General features: G+C 34.1%; 1 long non-coding RNA gene across 1 annotated transcript in view; it reads right to left on the bottom strand.

Annotated features, from left to right (window-relative positions):
* The window catches only part of LOC141559794 (uncharacterized), a 75,241-nt gene extending 58,397 nt beyond the window's left edge, over positions 1–16,844 (bottom strand). Inside the window, exon 1 of the long non-coding RNA XR_012487552.1 lies at positions 16,771–16,844. This is a non-coding gene — a long non-coding RNA (uncharacterized LOC141559794). The remainder of the gene's footprint in view (positions 1–16,770) is intronic.
* Between the last annotated feature and the right edge of the window lie 6,492 nt (positions 16,845–23,336).

Here is a 23,336-nt window from a genome sequence, read left to right as displayed (position 1 = left end):
CCGAGGGAATATAATAAAGATGACAATACTCCCCAAACTAATCTATTTATTTAGTGCTATACCAATCAGACTCCCAAGAAACGATTTCAATGACCTAGAAAAAATAACAACAAAATTCATATGGAAGAATAAAAGGTCGAGAATTGCAAGGGAACTGATGAAAAAAAAGTCAGAGGAAGGTGGTCTAGGTGTACCTGATCTAAAGCTATATTATATAGCAGCAGTCACCAAAACCATTTGGTATTGGCTAAGAAATAGACCGGTAGATCAGTGGAACAGATTAGATACAAAGGACAAAAAAGGGTACATCTATAGCAATCTAATCTTTGACAAACCCAAAGATACCAACATTAGGGACAAAAATTCATTATTTGGAAAAAACTTTTGGGAAAACTGGAAATTAATATGGCAGAAATTAGATATGGATCCACACTTAACACCATATACCAAGATGAGATCAAAATGGGTCCATGTTTTAGGCATAAAGAGTGAGATAATAAATAGATTAGAGGAACAGAGGATAGTCTACCTCTCAGACTTGTGGAGGAGGAAGGAATTTATGACCAGAGGAGAACTAGAGATCATTATTGATCACAAAATAGAAGATTTTGATTACATCAAACTAAAAAGTTTCTGTACAAACAATACTAATGCAAACAAGATTAGAAGGGAAATAACAGATTGGGAAAATATTTTTAAAGTTAAAGGTTCTGACAAAGGTCTCATTTCCAAAATATATAGAGAACTGACCCTAATTTATAAGAAACCGAACCATTCTCCAATTGATAAATGGTCAAAGGATATGAACAGAAAATTCTCAGATGAAGAAATTGAAACTATATCCACTCACATGAAAGAGTGTTCCAAATCACTACTGATCAGAGAAATGCAAATTAAGACAACTCTGAGATACCACTACACACCTGTCAGATTGGCTAAGATGACAGGAACAAATAATGATGAATGTTGGAGGGGATGTGGGAAAACTGGGACACTGATACATTGCTGGTGGAGTTGTGAAACAATCCAGCCATTTTGGAGCGCAATTTGGAACTGTGCCCAAAAAGTTATCAAACTGTGCATACCGTTTGACCCAGCAGTACTACTACTGGGCTTATATCCCAAAGAAATTCTAAAGAGCAGAAAGAGACATATATGTGCCAAAATGTTTGTGGTAGCTCTTTTTGTTGTAGCTAGAAACTGGAAGATGAACGGATGTCCATCATTTGGAGAATGGTTGGGTAAATTATGGTATATGAATGTTATGGAATGTTATTGCTCTGTAAGAAATGACCAGCAGGAGGAATACAGAAAGGCTTGGAGAGACTTACATCAACTGATGCTGAGTGAAATGAGCAGAACCAGAAGATCACTGTACACTTCAACAACAATACTGTATGAGTATATATTCTGATGGAAGTGGAAATCTTCAACATAAAGAAGAACCAACTCACTTCCAGTTGATCAATGATGGACAGAGGTAACTACAACCAGAGAAGAAACACTGGGAAGTGAATGTAAATTGTTAGCACTAATATCTGTCTGCCCAGGTTACGTGTACCTTCGGAATCTAATGCTTATTGTGCAACAAGAAAATGGTATTTACACACATGTATTATATCTAGGTTATATTGTAACACATGTAAAATGTATGAGACTGCCTGTCATCGGGGGGAGGGAGTAGAGAGAGGGGGGGATAATTTGGAAAAATGAATACAAGGGATTGTAGCGAGCTGTTGTCTCCAGAAGCTGCTGGATCGCTCTCTGGGAAGAGATCTGCTGTGTCAACTCAAATCTTTCAGACAGATTCTTCTTCCTGTAGTGAACCGTTGTCTCCAGGCATTTGCTGTTAACTCTTGTCCAGAGAAGTGACTTCCCTTCCTGCAGAGAGCCGACTTCCCTTCCTGCAGAGAGCTGCGTTAAGCCAATGATCCAATGATTCCTGCTGGTTTTAAAGTTCTTTAACAGTCCTTTTATTATCCATGCTCTTTCAGTGTCAGATATTTCTTAGATTTTCTCCTTTGAGGTCTTTCTCTTTTTGTGTCTCTCTCTGATGGACAAGGCAAATATGACTCGTTGGCACCCATCTGATTCCTTCTCCCGCTGAAGAAATACAAGCAAACCTTCTCTCCAAGGCAGTTAACCTATCTATTTACCTTCTATTTACCACTTTCTAAATCTCTTCTCATCATCTGGCAATTACATTGGAATTGTTTGCACTGGACACAGACCTGTTGGTTTAAAAGGTCTGTATTCTCCCCAAGTGTAATCCATTTTTGCAATCTGATTGCCTTTTGGCTCACTTATTAGGTAATCCCTTTCTGCCATGTGATTGCTTTTCTGCTGGTTGATCTGCTGGTCCTGACCTTCTAAAGGCTCTTTGGGTGTAACATCAGCTGCCATCATGTCCCAAGTCTTTTTTGCCTGGGGCCCTGGACCTGGGCCCCTCATCCCATTTCCCTGAATTATTCTACACTCTGATGCCCAATGGAGTCCTCTGTTGCATTTTGTACATGGGGTTTTAGGTCTTCTTTCACCCTGTCTTCTCACTGTATCTCCATACCTACACTGAGCTCTTAGATGTCCAATTTTTCCACATTGAAAACATCGCCGAGTTTCTCTAGAAGGCCCTTGCCAGGAGGGACCCTGTCTTTCCACGTTCATCATTGTCCGGGTGTAAAAAGCATTTGTTCCCACTGTAGCACAGCATCTTATGATCTCCTCTAAAGGAGCATCTTTGTCTAATCCCCATATAATTCTTTTGCAAATCTCATTGGCATTTTCCTTAGCCAGATGTCTGGTCATTATTTCTGTAGCTGAATTTTCTCCAATAGTTCTTTTGACAGCAGTTTGCAAACATCCCACAAAATCTGCAAAAGGTTCATTGAGACCTTGCTGTATTTTAGTGAAAGCCTCTCCACGATCTTTCTGTCCAGGAAGGACACCCCAAGCTTTTATTGCAGCCTTAGCAATTTGTTCATATATTGTCATGGCATAATTAATCTGTTCCGTATTCTCTCCATATTGACCTTCACCAGCCAAGTGCTCAAAAGTGAATTGTGTGTTAACTCCTATTTCCAAATTGCATCTGACTTGAATTTTACATAATTCATGAAATTCCAAAAGCCATAATAAATTTTCTCCAGGTTCCAGACATGTCCTTGCTATGGATTTCCAATCATTCGGGGTTAGGACTTCATAAGACAAACCATCTAGTAACATTTTGACATAAGCTGATGTAGCCCCATAAAGGGTACAACCTTTTTTCAAATCCTTAATTTTATTCAAATCTAAAGGTGCATATCTTCTCCTTTTTTTACCTACAGAGTCAGTATTTTCAATCACAGGATATGCATGTATAAAATCACTTATATCCTGTCCTTCTCTCTTAGCTTTAAGCAATGCTTTTTCTAATCTTGTCATAGGCTTAGGCTGCTTCACAGGCAATTCTGTTTGTGTTTCTGCCTCTTCCCCTCTTTCTTCCTCCATCTCTGAAGGTGGGGTTGATGTGGGCCTGTCAATAATCTGTTCTCTAGGCAAGGTTGAAGCTTCTTCAAGAGAATCATACCATAATTCCTCATTTAAATCCTCTTGCTCTAGGGAAAGATCTTGATCTTTCCTTTTTTCCTCACACTTTTTCCTCTGTTCATTTTTAGAACTTTTCCTTCTCCTACAACTTTCTTGATAGTTTAAGGCTAATTGAACTATGTTGTAGATATAAAATACTTCTGCAGAAATTGAACGAGGCCCATTTTTTGCATGATTTTTTTTCATTTCATATCCCACTAGCTTCCATTTATCTACATCTATCTTTTCTTCTTCTAAGAACCAAGAGGATGTGCATCTTAATGCAGCCAAGAGTTTAGCAATCTGTACCCAGGTTACAAGTAAACTCTGCTCCTCAATTATCTTGATTATACTCTCTATAGTACCACTCCTGAATCGGGGTGGAGCTGAGGTTGCTTCTGGGGCTGGGGTTGAGTCGGCTGAGGTCCAGGGATTGAATTTAGCTAATATGTGCCCCATTTCAGCTATAAGAGATTCCTGGTTTAGCCCTTAACAAGTTAAGTTCCTTATGTATCTATTAGCACGCTCACTTAATCTTTAACAAAGTTTCCTCGTTACTCACGGTTCTGGGTCAGAGAGACTGAGATCTGGATGGGAGGCTTTTCCACTGGAATCAGGACCGTGTCCAGGCACCAAATTGCGAAGATCTGGTCTAGCTCCTCTTGTCAGGATAAGCAAAAGTCCTTGCCCCACGTGTGGACGCCAATTGTAGCGAGCTGTCGTCTCCAGAAGCTGCCGGATCGCTCTCTGGGAAGAGATCTGCTGTGTCTACTCAAATCTCTCAGACAGATTCTTCTTCCTGTAGGGAACCGTTGTCTCCAGGCAGTTGCTGTTAACTCTTGTCCAGAGAAGTGACTTCCCTTCCTGCAGAGAGCTGCATCAAGCCAGATGTAGTGCAGAGTCTTCTCCTTGAATCCTGGCTCTGAATCTCCTCCAGCCCTTATCCTTCTCCAGGCAGACTAACTTTCCAGGCCCACTGTTGTGTCTTTTATCCTCCCAGAGAATGGGCGTGGCATAATGCAAGGGCTTCTGGGAAGAACCACTTCAGCCAATGAGCTTGCTCCTTCTATCAAGTCAACCTGAGCTCTCACCTTGTAATTGTCCAGACAACCTGAATTCTCACCTTGTCACTGTCCAGACAACCTGAGTTCTCACCTAGTAATCCTAACAAGGGATAATATTATAAAAATATATAATAAAAAAAGAAATTAACATAGAATCATTGATCATAGAATTTTAGATGAAGAGTTTTATGAGGGTTTAGAAGCTAACTAGTTTAATACTCAAATGTTATATTAAAAACACTTGACAATGAATTAGATGACCAAAATTGCTTCCTTCTCCTAATGTTGCCATTTTTTCTATTTTGAGAAGAAATACATTTGAGAGACTATCTCTTTTGCAAGAAGAGATTATTTTTATCCTTCTTTGTAATGCTATGACAAGAATTTTGCAGAAATTGTGATGAGAATGATGAGAGAAATGAGAGTTGATGATTGTTACAGAACAACAGTATGAAAGAAATGACAGGTGGTAATTGTCACATTTGTAATTCCTTCTGTCTGACCATGAGAGATGACCTGTATCTAAATGGTCAAACTGAGAAGAACATTTGACTTTGAATTTTATCTCATTGCTTACTAAATAGAAAGAGAGTTAAAATGAAAAAGTTCTGAGGAATTAAGGCTCTATTCTTCCTTTATTGTTTTATGTGTTTTTATGTCTTTTTCTTAACTTATTCTAAGGAAGAAGATATTTGTTGGATTTTCGTTCTTGTGTTTCTGTGGGCTCCTTTGTTTTTTGTGTAAGGGCACAATTGGAGTCATGGATAAAGAAGGATTTTTTTCCTTAGCGTAAGAGGTAAGAGCTTGAACCCTATTATGTTTTGCAATTGAGATCATAAGCACAAGCCACATCATAGCCAGTTTTTTAAGTGCAAAGTTACTATGAACTAGGATCTTATTTTTATAAATCTACCTCATACTCATGAGACAAATTGTGGAAGCTGAGGCTCCAGAGAGGAAATACTTTGCCCAAAATACAATAGACTTGACTGGCAGAGGCAGGATTCAAATATCACTGACTCCAAATTCAACCTCTTTTCCATTGAAGTGCATTTTTAAATGTAAAAGGAACTTTTTTTTTTTAAATCAAGGACAAAATGAGGTATAACAAAGTTTCAACTTTTGTGTATTACACGAGATTGTTTTGTTATTTTATTGTCTCTTTTGCATTTTTTTTTGGATAATCTATTTTTCTATTGAATGGGATGAAAAAGATGACAAGGTAGCAGTTGTTTTCCTTATAATTAACCAATTTGTTCTGTGGATTTATCCTTAAAGTAGAGAATAAAATTTTGTTACTTTACTTGAATTTGTGATTATAACTCCAGTATTTGTTTTAGATGCATTACCATTGCAAATTTTTGAGTAAATGTTCACAAATTACAAGTATTAAAAGAATTGTTTTGCACATTTTAAGTATTCCTTCTTGGTCAACTTCACCTTGGGCAAAACTGCTGAATCAATGCCTTATTCAGTGCCTATTCATTTATGAGATATTTATCTAAGTATATTCTCTTAAGGGACCATTGCATTGAAATCTTTTTTTTTTTTTCTTTTTGGTCTTTTATACCTTTGGAATAATCTGGCAACATTATTACATATCCATCACATGCCATTTCATTTGTTTCTTGCCATTCAGTTCAATTTTATCTAATTTCAATAAATCTGTTTCAAAATTACATTTTAGATCTATGCTGGAAATAACTCCTTTTGGTAGAAAATTTTCTTTTTCACCAAACCCCTACTGCATATTTACCAACTTGACACAACAGCTTTTAATGCATGATTTTTTTATCATGTTTCCTCCATAAACTGCCTCATGCATTTCCTTACTCTCTTATTTCATACATATTTTGATATCTATTTTAAGTTTACCTAAATTTTTCCAAGAGTAAAAACTGAATGAATCAGCACATGTATTCCTATTTTATACTTGCATTTAAAAATAGTAAGGCATAATGTAAGAAGATCGCCCTAGAGACAGGTCAGAGTTATTTGACAATCAATGATATATCTGGCTTTTCACAGGTCACTGTAATGGCTGTATCTCTATTTTGGTCATATGGATTTTTCGGTAGAAAAGTTTCAGTGAATTTCTTTGGTGTATAGGATAACCTGGTTTATCTGGCCTTTTTATATATAATGAAATCTGTCCATTAAGAATAGTTATGAATTTCTCTGTTAAGTGAACATTTTCAATTATATTTATATTTCAAAACTTACAATAAATATCTCACTTAAAAGCATAGGCCTTTAAAGAGATGCAAAGTTTATATAATAGTGTCTGCCTTAGTATGTCTAATAGTCTAGGATTATGATGCAATATAGACACAAATAAATTATAGCACACATTATCTGGGTTGAAAGGGTATATAGTATGCTATGAAGAAAAAATTATTCAAATAAAACTATCTATAAGAAATGACAAAAACATCCATTTGAGAAGAAACTAAGAAAATTACAATAAAGTGTACAGAGATTGGCAGAATAGGATTTAATAAAATCATGTTTATTTGGACAATCTTAAAGATTCAGTAATGCAATGACTAAAATGAATCCCAGATTACTGATGAAGCATGCTATCTACTTATTGACAGAGTAGTGATGTACCTAGATGAAGACTGAAACGAATGTTCAGGTGCAACCAATGTAGGAATTTTGCTTGATTTTACATACTTATAACAAAAGGTTGTTTGGGAGCATCAGGCAAAGAACTAACAGACAAGGAGAGAATAAAATTAAATGGAGAGGGGGAGTGATTGAGATTACAATCACTTGTAGGAGACAGAATAAGTTAATATGAATAGTACTACTAGAGTGGTTGTGCTTAATAAGAAGAATCACTTCATAAGCAGAAAATAGAGTAAAAGACAAAAAAGGGGTAGAGTGGGAAGTGTTAAGAATTTGTGACAAAAGGTCTCATTTCCAAAATATATAGAGAACTGACCATAATTTATAAGAAACCGAACCATTCTCCAATTGATAAATGGTCAAAGGATATGAACAGACAATTCTCAGAGGAAGAAATTGAAACTATATCCACTCACATGAAAGAGTGTTCCAAATCACTACTGATCAGAGAAATGCAAATTAAGACCACTCTGAGATACCACTACACACCTGTCAGATTGGCTAAGATGACAGGAACAAATAATGATAAATGTTGGAGGGGATGTGGGGAAATTGGGACACTAATACATTGCTGGTGGAGTTGCGAAAGAATCCAGCCATTCTGGAGAGCAATCAGGAATTATGCCCAAAAAGTTATCAAACTGTGCATACCCTTTGACCCAGCAGCACTACTACTGGGATTATATCCCAAAGCAATACTAAAGAGCGGAAAGACACATATATGTGCCAAAATGTTTGTGGCAGCTCTTTTTGTTGTAGCTAGAAACTGGAAGATGAATGGATGTCCATCAGTTGGAGAATGGTTGGGTAAATTGTGGTATATGAAGGTTATAGAATATTATTGCTCTGTAAGAAATGACCAGCAGGAGGAATACAGAGAGGCCTGGAGAGACTTAAATCAACTGATGCTGAGTGAAATGAGCAGAACCAGAAGATCACTGTACACTTCAACAACAATACTGTATGAGGATGTATTCTGATGGAAGTGGAAATCTTCAACATAAAGAAGATCCAACTCACTTCCAGTTGATCAATGATGGACAGAGGTAGCTACACCCAGAGAAGAAACACTGGGAAGTGAATGTAAATTGTTAGCACTAATATCTGTCTGCCCAGGTTGCATGTACCTTCGGATTCTAATGTTTATTGTGCAACAAGAAAATGATATTCACACACATGTATTGTACCTAGACTATATTGTAACACATGTAAAATGTATGGGATTGCCTGTCATCGGGGGGAGGGAATAGAGGGAGGGAGGGTAATTTGGAAAAATGAATACAAGGGATAATATTATAAAAAAAAAAAAAAAATATATATATATATATATATATATATATATATATATAAAAAGAATTTGTGACAAAACAGAGTGAATGAGCTTGAAATAAATGGTTTCTCAATGTAGTCTCTTTCTTGAAAATTTGAAAGCAAAATAAAAGTTAGTCTTGCTTCTCTGTCTCAATATATTCTAAGATTAACAATGATATCTTTCTTATGTTATTGTGACCAATGTGTATATATTCATCTTATTACATATTGTTTAATCTCATGTACATTATGTACATATATATACATAGATATATAGATATCTAGATATCTATACACACACACACATGCATAAACATGCTAATGATCAGTCTCTTTGGACAAGTCTTACTTTTACTCCTTACTAGAATGATTTCCTTTTATAATTTCACAATTCCTTTATAAGATTTCCTTATCGTTCCTAGGGAGTCATTTTTCTGGATACTTAATTTTTATATATTATTGATCCTCCCTTTGGACCTTTAATATTCATTTTCCCAAAATTCAAGGCACATGTCATTCTATCTAGCTTTCTTCTTATATATCACAAATTATTTGTCTCCTAGGGTAAAAAAAAGAAAAGAAGAAAATATGATTTCAGATATTATATAAGTGGGGTGCTATGAGAAATGTCACAGTACTGGAGATGAGCAACAATTATCCCAAATTACCAAAAAAAAAATAATAATAAAATTATTAAAAAGCTGTTCTTGTTGCCAAATCACTCAGTCATGTCAAATTTCCTGCAGCCCTAAGGATCAGTCATAAAATTCCTGAGCCAAGAAAGAGAGTGTCTTATTTGTGTAGCTGCCAGGAAGCCAGTATCACTAGATCAAAAACTACCTGAAAGGGAATAAGGTATAAAAAAGACTTCAAAAACAGGAAGGGGCTGAGTTATTAAGTCCTTTGAACGGTAAACAATAGTTTATAATTAATTCTGGAATCAATAGGGAGCCACTGAGGTTTATTGAGTTATTTTGTTGGATTTGTGCTTTCCATAATCATTTTGGTAATTGAACAGAGGATGGATTGGAGTGGGAAAAGCTTTAAGGCAGGTATATCTACTAGCTGATATTTAAATCTTGCAAGCAAGAAGTGATAAGAGCTTGTATTAAAGTGGTGGCAATGTCAAAAGAAAAAAAGAGAGTATATAGGATAGCTGTTGCTGAGATGAAATCTATAGGCCTTGGCAAGATTGTATATGAGGAAGGTGTACAAAGGAATAAACTCTTAGGTTGCAAGACTGAGAGAGTAGGACAGTGTTCTCCTCCCCAGCAATACAGAAAGGGGAAGGAAGATTCAGGGGAAAAGACAATGCATTCAGTTTGGGGCATGCATATTAATTACAAATATAACATTAAGTATAAAAATGAATTGAAAGATGCTATTAATAGTATAACTGTATTACCCCCAGTAATATTGCAGCATTCTAACCTTTTTTATCTTATTCCAGATTCCAGGTACACACACACACACACACACACACACACACACACATATATATATATATATATATATATATATATATATATATATATATATATATATATATATATAAAACAACATCTAGCTGCCTCTATCTCATAGGGATTAAAATCATTTTACTTATAATGAAAGAGACTGAGGCATAACTCTGAACTGATAGCATTTATTAAAATCCTCTCTAATTAAGTGAACCTCAAATCTTCCTCAGGAATTGAGATACATCCCCACCTTCCAGGGCCCTATTTTTTATAAAAATACAAATTATACATTCCAATATAGTTATACTAGATACAGAATAATTGTATGGATTGAGATATGATGCATAAATTAAAATAAGAAAAAATAAGATGTCAGCAGGGTCACAAGTTGAAGTAAGCAAGGAATATCTCTATTAAGTGGTCATAGGAAGAAAGGGCTTCTTTTTTGGTTAGTCAGGAAGAGATGATACAAGCTATCACAGGCTGGGTGAAAGATGGGGCAGAAAAAGGATGCTTATTTTTCACTTTTTTTTTTCTGAAACATTTCTGCTCAACATTTCTTACAGTACAATAAATAATATCCCATCACTATCATATACCACAAGTTGTTCAATTATTTCTCAAATGATGGGCATGCTTTCAATTTCTTTTCTTTTTCTTTTTTTTTTTTTGCCAGTACAAAAGAAATTGCTATGTATGATTAGGTCCTTTTCCTTTTTTTTAAATCTCTTTAGGGTATTTGCCTACCAGTGATATTGCTACTTCAGGGGATATACAAAATTGATGACTGTTTAGGAATAGTTCTAAATTGTTCTCCAGAAAGGTCAACCAGTTTACAACTCCATCAGCCAATATTTTCACATCTTCTCCAACATTTAAAAGTTAATTTTTTTTATCATGTTATAGTCAATCTGATAGAGGAGAAGTGATATCTCATAGTTTTTTTTTTAATTTGTCTTTATATAATTAATAATGGTTTAGAAAATTGTTTATTATCTGACTTTTAGCTTTGATTTCTTCTTTTGAAAACTCTTCTGCTAATTTACCAATTAGAGAATGGTTCTTAGTTTTATAAATTTGACTCCATTTCTTATGTATGTGAATAATTAGACCTTTATCAAAATCATCTATTTTATTTCCTGTGATCCTTTTTCTCTTGCACAAACTCTCTCCTTGACAAATAGATTTTTCCATAATCGCATAATTTATTATATCACTATGTCTAAATCATTTATTCATTTCATCCTATCTTGGTATAGGATCTATGAGGTTAGTCTATGTTTTTCTTCTAAACTGCTTCAATTTTCCTAAATATTTTTTTGTTATTCAATTATTTAGTCATTATTGAATTTTTGAGACCCCATAGACCATGGCACACCAGGCCCTTCTATCTTCTAATATTTCTCCAAGTTTATGCAAGTCTGTTTCCTGTTATACTGTCTACCCATCTCGTCTCTTTCTCTTTTTTTTTTTCATTAAATCCTTTGAAATATTAGGAATTTTTCTGCAAGGAATACCATCTTCTCTTTATGTGGTAAATGGGAAAATGTGTTTATGCTTTAACTTTAGTGTTTGATTTTCTATTGAACAGCCTGAATTGATTTCTTTAAAAATTCACTTACTTCATCTTCCTAACCAAGGAAATCTCAAGTTCTCTCAAACACCACAATTTGAAAGCATCAGTTCTCCAGCACTCAATAATTTCTAATAGTCCAATTTTTACAGCCATACATTGCTACTGGAAAACTAGCTTATTCTTCTGGAAATTCCCAGTTCACATAGTACTAAAGCACAGGTTGCAGAGACTTAAGCATAATCTTTCTGGTATGTGAAGTGAGTGCAATTGTTTGGTAATTTGAATGTTCCATGTCATTGCTCTTATGTAGAATTAAAACATAAACTGCTTTTTCAGGCCAGTAGCCATTATTGAATTTTCCAATTTTGCTGCCATATTGAGTATGGTACTTTAATAACATTTTATCCCAATTTTTCTACACCCTGTACATCTTTACTCTTCTGTGATATTAACCAATTTTATAGGTGTCAGGATGTGAAGTAATCTCAGAATTATTTTAACTTATATTTTTCTAATCAATAATGATTTTTAGAACATCTTTTCAGGACTGGAGATTGCTTTGTTTTCCTCTGGAAAATGCTTTTTTCATCATCTTTGACCATTTATAAATTGAAGTATGACTTGTAGTCAAATATTTCCACTCAGTTCTTTATCTATGTCTCTGTCTCACTCTACACACACACACACACACACACACACACACACACACACACACACACACATACAAATTTGAAAAATGAGGGCTTTACCAGAGAAATTTGTTATATATTTTCTCCCATTTTTTTTCCTTCAAACCTTGGCTATATTGGATTACTTTATCTAAAACATTTTTTTTATTTTAAAATATTAATTTAATAAAAATAGAAATTTTTACATTCTATAATGCTCTCTCTTCCTTCCCTCCCTCCCCTTCTTCCTCTGTCTCTGTTTCTCTTTTTCTTTCTCTTTCTTTTCTTCCCTCTCTCCTTCAGTCCTTCCCTCCTTTTTCTTTCTTCCTTTCTTTTCTCTCTCCTTCCTTCTCTCTCTCTCTCTCTCTCTCTCTCTCTCTCTCTCTCTCTCTCTCTCTCTCTCTCTCTCTCTCTCTTTCTCTCTCTCTCTTGTGTGGTCATAAATTCTTCCAATACCCACAGATCTGACATATAATTTTTCTTGCTACTCTAATGTGCTTATGATATCTCCTTTTATGTCTGAATCACATATCCATTTAGGCCTCATGTTAGTATACCGTGTGAAATAGTCTAGTTTCTGCCAAACTGTCTTCTATTCTCCTGGCAAATTTTGTGAAATGATAAGTTCTTGTAACTAAATCTTAGATCTTTGTTGTTATCAAATACTAGATTATTGTGGTCATTTACTACTGTGTCTTGGGTATCTAACTAATTCAATTGATCTATCAATGAATTTTTTCTTACATATTACCAAATTGTTTTGATGTTTACCTTTTTGCAATACAGTTTGGATGGCATTTTGAGTAGAGTGCTAGATTTGTAAAGATTTAGTAAAAAAAAGATTCAATATTTGTGAGTTTAAATCTGGCCTCAGAAACTTAGTTATGTGAACTTGGGTAAATCTCTGTTTTAATTTATCTCTAAAATGGCCCGGAGAAGGATGTGACAAACTAGTCCAATGCTGTTACCAAGAAAACCTCAGATAGAGTTATTAAAAGTTGGATACAGCTGAAATAACTTAACAATAATACAATTTTAAATGTGATACTGCCATTCACTTTTCTTCATTTTTCCCCAATTGATTCACTGGATAGTCTTAACCTTTTTTCCTTCCCAGTAAAATAATGTCATTATTTTTCATAGCTCTATGATTTTTTTTTGTATATGTGTGTGGTAGATTGAGTGATATGGAGTTGAATGATAAATGGATTTATATAGAACTGTCACTTTACTATATTTATTCAGCATATCCATCAATAATTAATATTTCTTTAATTGCTTAGCTCTGATTTCATTCATGTAAAACTTATTTTGTAATTGTATTCATATAATTTCTGGGTTTGTCTTAGCATGTAGGCTGCCAAATATTTTATATTGTCTGCATTATATGGATTTTTTTCTATTTCTTCCTGCTGGACATTGTTTTTCTCTCACAATCACCATCTCCCTCTCCCCACCCTCTTCATTGGTAATTTTTTTTTTGTGCTCTCACCACAAATATAAGGTCTCCTGCTCAAGAATTTTTAAAATCCCCTTATCTGACTTTAATATATTGATTTTCTAGTTCTTCCTCTTCCTTCTTTCACCAAACCCTAGATTTTGTTCTCACCAAAATCTTCCCTCCTCAATTCTTTCACATGATGTCTCTCCTGCAGTATCCAGTCTTTTCTCTTTAACCCATCTTGATGCCTTGGTGAATCAACTCAACTCTACACTTGAGATCAATTCAATTCAACTCTTAATTCTCTAGCCCTATTATTATTCTGCCCATCACTCCCAACCAAGCTTCAGCCTTGGATAAATTCTGCCATTTGTTGTCTTTACTTTTTATAATCATACAGTTAAACCAAAAAGAGAAAATCACATAAATGTTCTTGTGTCCACCAGAAATTTATGTTAAATTAATTAAACTACATGTTCACTGCTACTATAGGTAATCCTATTATGCATCCCTTATGAAATCACCATCCTACTTTCCATGGTAGATCTTCCTACAATTTTGATCTGTTTTGAAATCTCTCATAGCTTCCCTCCTTTTACATTATTATTTGAGGACCTCACCCCATATCTGCATGGTACTTGTGTGTGTATGTATATATGTGTGTGTGCACGTGCCATCCTAAAAATTCTCTCATTTTTCTCTAATCTCTCTGTTGAACTATCTCATATATTAGATTTTAGATATCTCAAACTGAATATCCATTAAATATTTTAAATTCAATAGATTAAAATTTGAATATAATATCTTTATCACTAAAATCTATATTTTTTACCCTTCATATTATTGCAGAGGACAACACCATCCTCCCAATACCTAAACCTGACAATCTAGTTTTCATTCTTGACTCATCATCATCTCTGAGCCTTTCTATCCAATCTTTTGCCAACGGCTTTCACAGAGCATCTCAGCATCACTTCAGTATGATCAAAAGTAGCATATCTTAAATATTATTATATGGATTCTCAGGCCACAAATATTGCAATGACTTGACGGTTACTATGTCTGCTACAATTACCTCTTTGCTCCAACCATCCTATATAAACCCATCAAAACAATTTATCTAAACTGCAGGCTTAACTACATAATCCCCCTATTTAACATGCTAGCGTGGCTCCCCTTTGCTTCCAAAATCAAAAACAAAAACCTCTTTTGGAGTTCAAAAATTTTTCACAACATAGCTCCTCTTACGTTTCCAATATCTGTATGGCCTTCTTTTGACCATGTACTCTTAAAATATCTTTATTTCCCTTCTCCCCCAGTTACATGTTAAAAAAATTTTGAACATTCATTTTTAGAAGATTTTGAGTTCTATTTTTTCTCTCTCTCCCCACCCTCTTCATTGAGTAATAAGGGTTTTTTTGTCCTAATATATCAAATTTTGTGTAGATGCCACATATACATACTGCAGAGAAAAATGTATGTTATATTCTTTTTCTTTTTTATTTATTTTTAACATGTATTGCTTTATGAATCATGTTGGGAAAGAAAAAAAATCAGAGTAAAAGGGAAAAATCATGGAAGAGAGGGGAAAAAAAAAGAAGTGAATATAGCAAGTTGTTGATTTACATTCAGTCCTCTTAGATCTTTTTTTGAAGGCAGATGGCATTTTATGTCCAAAGAGTATTGGGATTGAACCACTGAGAATAACCAAGTCTTTCTTTCTGTTATTGTGCACAATGTATTCCTGATTCTACTTGTTTCACTCAGGATCATTTCCTATAAATCATTACAGGTCATTCCAAAATTAGCATGTTCATTTTTTTATAGAACTATCATATTTCATGACCTTTATATACCACAACTTGTTCAGCCATTCCCCAATAGATGAATATCTTCTCATTTCCCAGTTCTTTGTTACCACAAAAATAGCTGCTACAAACATCATTGCATATGTGTGTCCTTTTCTCTTCTTTATGATTACAGACCCAGTAATGGCACTTCTGGGTCAAAGGGTAGGCACAGTTTTAAAGCCCTTTGGGCATAGTTCCAGGTTGCTCTCCAGAATGGTTGGATCATTTCCCAACACTACTAACTGTAGAGGGCCAGAACTCTGGAGAAGTGTATTTGAAACAAGATATAAATTCAGTGGCATTGATAGGATGAAGGTTCTCTACTTCACATATATACTTAATACTTAGTATGGTGATGTAATGGTTCTTTACTTCACATATATTCAGTATGCTGTAATAATGCAATTATATTAAGGTATATAAGGGCTGAGAGGATTGGAAATGAGACATTCCATTTCTGACCATCCTGTTGATGGCTCTCCTGCCTCTTCCACTAAAACCAAGAACTCAGGCTGATCCTGAGGTCCTCCAGAGATCTAGCCCAGACATTACAACTAACAGTGTATTTCTACAAACAGCCTACATTTATCATTGTCTTTTTTCTGGTCATTTTAGCCAATCTGAGTGATGTGAGATGGTTTATCAAAGTTGCTTTAATTTATATTTCTCTAATTAATAGTGATTTGGAGCATTTTTTCATATAATTAAATGGCATTAATTTCTTCATCTGAAAATTATCTGTTTATATCATTTGACCATTTATGAATTGTGGAGTCATGTTCCATTCTAATACCATTTAATTTTCTATAGAGATCTATCATATCTTTTCCACAATTTTCTTCACTTCCTTAACTAATTTTATAATTGAGTGTATATGTTATTCTTTAGTTGAATCAATATTGGTAATAATAAGGTTTAAGGTTTGCCTGCCACCCTCAACTCTCAATTTTTCCCTCCATTGTAATAACTTTTTCGTGATTCTTTTATGTGTGGTAATGTATCCCATTCAATCTAGTCCTTCTGCCAGTGAAATATTTCTTACTGCTTTATTTTGTTTTTTTGGGGGGTATCATCCCAACCAACAAAATGACTTATATACACACCCTCTTTGTGCATATACTCTTTCTAAATACCATTATAGTAATAAAATTATTAAAAGTTACAAATAGTATCTTGTCATATAGAAACATAAATAATTTAACCTGGCTTGCTGATCCTAGAGGAGGGATCTTGCTTGCTGATCTGCCCCAGGATGTGTATTTTTCTGAGGTGTTGCTATAGAAACAGAACATTGTTGTTTGAATCATCTATGAGTGAGGGTCATGCTACTGATCAGTCATAGGATAGAATCTCACCATTGGTCAACAATGGGGTCAAGACCCTGTCAGAGTGGGGTTGAGGGGGAGTGGACCCTCGCCACACCACTCACACTGTTCATCTGCCTTGGGTCTGGTGATTTGCAGTAGAGTGGGAATTCACTGGTGAATTGACCCAGACTATCAGCCTTACATCAGGTACCCTTCTTTGAAGCTGATTGATTGCTGCTACTGCTGCTCTTAGACTTTGCTCCCCTCCTATCTTGTGGAAGCAGCCCTTTTCTACTAATATGGGAAATTGCTTCCTTGCTTCCAGATCAGATCTAAGGTGGTTTTCAAGTTGTTTGGAAGAAATTATGGGAGGGCTTCAAAGGGTTTCTTCCCCATTCTACCATTTTGGCATTGGAAGTCCTAATATTTTTTGATTTTACATTTTAAACATGAACTTGATTACTCCTATTTGGTGACATGTCTCCTGTAATAAAACTAAACAGTTAAATATTTGGGCATGTTAGTGTGAATTCAACAGTTTTTGTTTTTGTAATACCAGCATTTAGCATTGCTCATGGCTTGTAGTCCTTGCTTAGTCAATCCTGGTGATTGATTACTTGACTGATGATTTAGTACTAAGAAGGTTTTGGAATAAAGAGGCAGAACTAATAAAGGCTGAACTAATAAGTAATTAGTGTACTATAGTTATTTTGTCAAGCCACATAATGAAGATGCAAAATGATAAGCATATTTCTGCTTTTCATTGAGGCATCACTAATCTAAATGAAGGTTAATGCTTAATGCTTTTTTTGCATGTGAGACACAAATGTTAATGGTGTATATTTCATTTCACAACTAATAGATGATTATTTGCAATAGATAGAATTTACTGAGAAAATTGCAATGTCATTGAAAATACTTCCTGAACTCAGTAAGCAGTTTTCTTGCTTTCTCTACATATGCCATTTAGTAAATAGATGCCCCCTCCTTTTATTATAAAACAGAAGTTTTGCCACAAACAGATATCAATATCTGCATAATTTATTCTGAAAGCATAGTCATTAAACAGTATCCATATTTTAACATTTTCCTCACAAAATGAAATAACTTTATATCAGAAAAATAAAAATGCTCTCAACACTTATTCTCAACTAGCTTTTGTAGCAGTATCTCTCATATCATCTGCTTTAAATGTTAAAGATGATGGAAAGCAAAGCAACTTGGACTGAGTGTAAATATTTTATAAACTTGATTTAATTGCTGTCTTTTTAAATAGCCAATAGTCTCTTGATGTGGTTGTAAGAAAAAAATAGAGGGGTCATTGCTTGCTGAAAAACACAGCTGAGTTTTTATTGTCAAGATACAATTTTTGCAGAATCATTAATTCTTTATTCTAGGGTAAATGGATTTGTGAAACTTTCAATCAGAATAATATTCTTGTTGATTCCCTTTCTCTTTCTTTTAAAAATATTTTTTTATTTAAAGCTTAAATACAAAATAGAAAAAAAATGTCATGTGTCCCGTAGAACATAAGAGAGGATTCAAAATATGAAACAATAAATTTCCATTTCAAGGAAACCTTTTTAATACATATTGTGCTTAGAGCTGTCCGTCTTTTTCTTCCTTGTAAGTTTTCTTTTATTCTCTGTTATGCAGTTTTTACTTTATTCTTTTTCCTCTTTCTTCCCACCCACCTCCTCTAAGAAGGCTGCAATTAAGAAGATATATTACAGATACATACATATATGTGTGTATAAATATATATATTTATTTATTTATACACATTAAAGTACACACATGTACATATATATCCTTAATCATACACATATATAGTCATATACATTCATATACATCTACATAAGGAAATTTTATGCTGTTTCTCTGAAGTTGAATAGCATCATCCTTCATAAAGGGATACATGCATGTATGTGTGTGTTAGTATTTCATTTTTCCTCAGAAATATGTGAGAAACTGTCTCCATAGTTGTCCTCCTTATGCAAATGATGAATCATAATTGGAAAGGTGTGTCAATGCATATAATAAACTTTCTTATTTTTGTACTTTATACTTAGCATTGTGATGTATTTTATAGATATTTTATTTCAATTGGTTTTCCTAACAATGACATTATAAATTGACTTTTTTCATGTTTATTGTGGCTGCATAGATATCTATGTACATGTATGTGTATATATCTGTGTGTATGTGTGTGTGTGTGTATGTGTGTAATGTTTCTGTGCTTAATTGTAGTCCTCTTAGAGGAAATGGGTGAGAAGAAAAAGGAAGAGACAGACAGACAGACAGAAACAGTAACAGAGAGAGTAGAGTATTGGGCCTGGAGTCAGAAAGACTCATCTTCTTGAGTTAAAAACTGGCCTTAAACATAGCTGTGTGACCCTGGGAAAGTGTTTTAACTATATTTGCTTCAATTTCTCTGTTGCAAAATGAGCTGGAAAAGGATACTGGTATAACACTCTAGTATCTTTGTCAAGAAAACCCCAAACAGGATCACAGAATCAGAAATGACTGGAAATGGCTCAATATCAATAAAATATGTTTAGTTTTCCACATTCATGCTCTTCAATCTTTGTATTATGAAGGTGGCGAGAAAGTGCTTCCTCATACATCTGCTTGAAGTCAAAGTTTATTATTATCATTTCACAATCTTCAATTTTCATCATTTTGTTTTTGTTCTTTCTATGACTTAGAATAGTCAATGAATGTGTTTTCTTGTTTCCACTGTTTCACTCTGTCAGTTCATATATATGTACATGCTTCTCAAAATTTTTCATTTCTTACAAGCAGGACATTATTTCATCATATTCATATATCATAACGTGTTTTGCCATTCTTTTGCAAAAGAGAAGAGAAAAATAACACTATAAAAACAACTAAAATAGTGTTCATGTTTCATAGTACTAAATGTTTTAAGTAGCAAAGGTCCTAAAAAATAACAACAAAAATAATCAACAAAATAAAACAATTGCTTTAAATTTTACAAAACACTTTTATCCATAATCTCATTCACTCCTAATAGCAACCTATTTGGGAAAAACTACAGGTATCATTAGAGTATTTTGAGGGTTAAATATACTGACATTCAGAGAATTATCTGTTGTGATACTAGATTCACCTGTCAGTGGCTGCTAGAGGTATAACTCAGACTTGTAGAATGGATCCCTTCATGTGAGAGGATAATGATGATACAAGGAGACTGAGAGGCAGTAGCGCTCTCTAATCTCTTTCCTCTTTCCTCTGCCTCCAATTTATTTCATTCCTAATCCACAATGAACATCTGAGTTAGTAAAGGCTGTTTTGTAACTCCTTCAAATGTTTTGATTCGCAGCTGTGGAGGCTCTCAGAAATTGACCTGCTTCTTCACTTAGGCATGGTCCTTAACAGTTATCATCTTTATATTATTAGAATTTTTACCTGAATTCAGACTCCCAATTGAACACTCTGTTGAGAGAGGTGAAAAATTTGTTTGCTATATAAACATTTATTGCTCTCCCCCAAAGCAGTGTTCTAGGAGTATTGAATTCATTCATAAGTTTATATGACCAACCAACACAGACCTGAATATGATGGAGAGAATAAATCCTTGATTTTTCCCCATTTCATGCTATGTCTTATCTATATTCACAGAATAAAAGGATTGGATTGAAAATTGAGTCTAATGATCAACTTATTTTGTAAAAGGCATACATTTAACAAGAACCTAACTGGCATGTGTCTTAAGAAAGGCAAAAAAATCTGAGAAAACTTATTTCTAGGGGAAATAAAAAGTGGTATGGCCTAGAAGCCTTAATTACTGAGTGGACCTGGCCTCAGTCAAACAGAGGTTAGCTTAAAAAGGCCAAGGTCTCCCATTGCATCCAGGGTCATCTCCAGTCATCTTGAACTATATCTGGCCAATGGACCCAGATGGTTCTGGAGGGGAAAGTGAGGCAGGTGACTTTGCCCAGCCCTCACTCACTTAAATCCAATTCACATGCATATCACAGCATCACCTCCCAGGTCTCAAAGTGTTCTTTGAGAACAAAAGACAAACAACAGTTTTAACATAAGATGTGTAATAAGGGCTCAAGCCTTGCTACTGGGTCTCTTGAAGCTTTTTTGGCCTCAATGAAATTCTCTGCCTTTCCTGTGAGTTTAGGTCCTTTAACTAAATAATGAATTCTAAAAGCCTTAAAACAAGGTAGATTAGCAAAAGACGTTTTTTTCCAAATTCTTAATTGTCATGAAGATCTTTCTCTTGAGTCCCTAATCTGATGACTGTGGAATGATCATTGTAATATAGATATAGATATAGATTATAGATGTATATGGATATATAGATAGATAATAGATGTAAATATCTATTATCTATCTGTAATTCTGAGTTGTGTGATTCTAAAATCTTAATTATTAAATTGAAATTTTTGGTGCTGATTGCACCAAAAGCAAAAGAAATCAAAGAAACCTTGAACTTAGATTATTCCAAATTTATATTTAACTCATACTTGAAGGATGTCACAATGTTGACTCCTAGGGAAAATGTCTTGCAGGGATGGATATCAGAGTCAAAAAAAGGAGCTATAAAACAGTAGAAACAAAAGGTAATGTTTGGTCAGTAGATTTTATTTACAGAAAGGAGTATTAGTGTACAAGTATTCCAAAAAATAGCTACATTAAAATGATACTAGCTTTTCTGCTTTAAGGAGTCACTTTCCTACTTACAGAATCTCAGACTTTTTCTATTTAAGGGATCATTTAGTCTAATCGATATAAGAAAGATAAACCTTCTGCAAAAAATATGAAAAGTTGTTATTCAGTATTTGCCTAAAAACCTCTAAATATTGAGATGTTTTAAAGCCCAATGACCAAAAAACCTCTGAATATTGAGATGTTTTAAAGCCCAATGACAAAAAAATGAGAACCTGAAAAATTAAACTAAGAAGGAATCAAAGCAAATGCTATAAATTGCAATATTTTGTTTTAAAACACTATTAAAAATTAGAAACACAGTTTATAAAGAAGGAGAACAATAAAACAATGACAACTATTTAAAAAAATTGAGAAGCACCACTTTCCAATCTAAAAGAAACAAAAGAAATCCAAAATGATATTTCAATCAATATAAGTCCTCAGTGTTAATACAATCAACTGTTTCATAAGGAACAATTGATTACTTATTGATCAACAATGAAAACATTTGGTTAGCAAAATGGTTGAAAAAACAAGCCCACATCAGCATTTTAAAACTCTCAAACTGAAGAAAACTCTTTCTCAGGCTCAGTTTTCTAATATAAACTTTTTGTTTTAATGGACTCATCAGTGGTAGCAGTGGTAGACAAGATTTTGAATTATTTTAAGCACTCAAAGAATGTAAGTCTACACAAAGGAAACAAAACAGTTTTCTGCCAGTCCCCTATGGCCTGAAATAGCTAGGTCTCACACCATTGTACATACTTCCTTCTTTCCGGACATCATATTTCCAGCTGACAGGGCAGCTAAAACTCTAATTCCCTGGCACACTGGTGTAATTGACTTTTTATGAAGTCTTATAATGAAAAAGGTGGCACATGGCTTGGCAGTGAAGATTTATGAGTACTTATATTTTGTGAATTTTCACATTTTGTCATGTTCCAATATTTGAAGACATTTCCTCATTCTTTCTTTTATTTCCTCTTTTTAATAATCCTTTCTTGTATTGTAGAAGTTTATTTCATATTCTGCTACTCCATAGAACCTGGGAATTCGAGATAGCCTTATATCTATATAGTACATTATTTTGGAGATAGAAGGCCCTACCTATCTAACAGCTAGGCTGGATAGCTCCAGCAAGTCGGTGTATTGGACAGACATAGCACATCAGATAGAGAAGATTCCAGCCACTAAACTAAGCTTGACTGAGGAAGTAACTGAATATGTCATGTATTTGACATTTCTCTGAGTGCCCCAGATTTCCATTGAATTAAGCAGATTCTTTCTCCCTTTGAAATTGAACTTCTTGTCTTCAGTCTTATGCCATCTTAGTTGCCCTAACTATGCAGTTATCTCATAATAGCTAGATAGGTTCCTAAGAAGGATTGAAGACTTTTTTTTTTCCTTTTGCCTGCCTGCTCACTAATTTTACACTTACTTCATTGAAGATACTTCAAATATTAGAAGAACTATTGTAAATGAGTAAGTTGCTAGCATGAGATTTAAGGCTTAGATTTCTAAATTCTAATTTTATTTTTGCATTGTGACTCTTTATTAGTAACTAAAATAGATTACTTAGCATAAAAATTCATTTATTTTTTCAATATGTATGTAATAATTTTCACAATTACTTATAAAACCAATTTTAACATTCTTTTTTTAGCTTTTTATTTTCAAAATAAATTCATAATTTTCAACATTCACCCTTGCAAAATTTGTGTTTCAAATTTTTTTCTCCCTTCCTTCACCCACCTCCTCCTTTAGACAACAAATAA

The sequence above is a fragment of the Sminthopsis crassicaudata genome, chromosome 3 (genome assembly GCF_048593235.1).
Source record: "Sminthopsis crassicaudata isolate SCR6 chromosome 3, ASM4859323v1, whole genome shotgun sequence".
NCBI lineage: Eukaryota > Metazoa > Chordata > Mammalia > Dasyuromorphia > Dasyuridae > Sminthopsis > Sminthopsis crassicaudata.
Note: the sequence above shows the minus strand (reverse complement) of the source record. Positions and strands in the feature narration are given on the sequence as shown.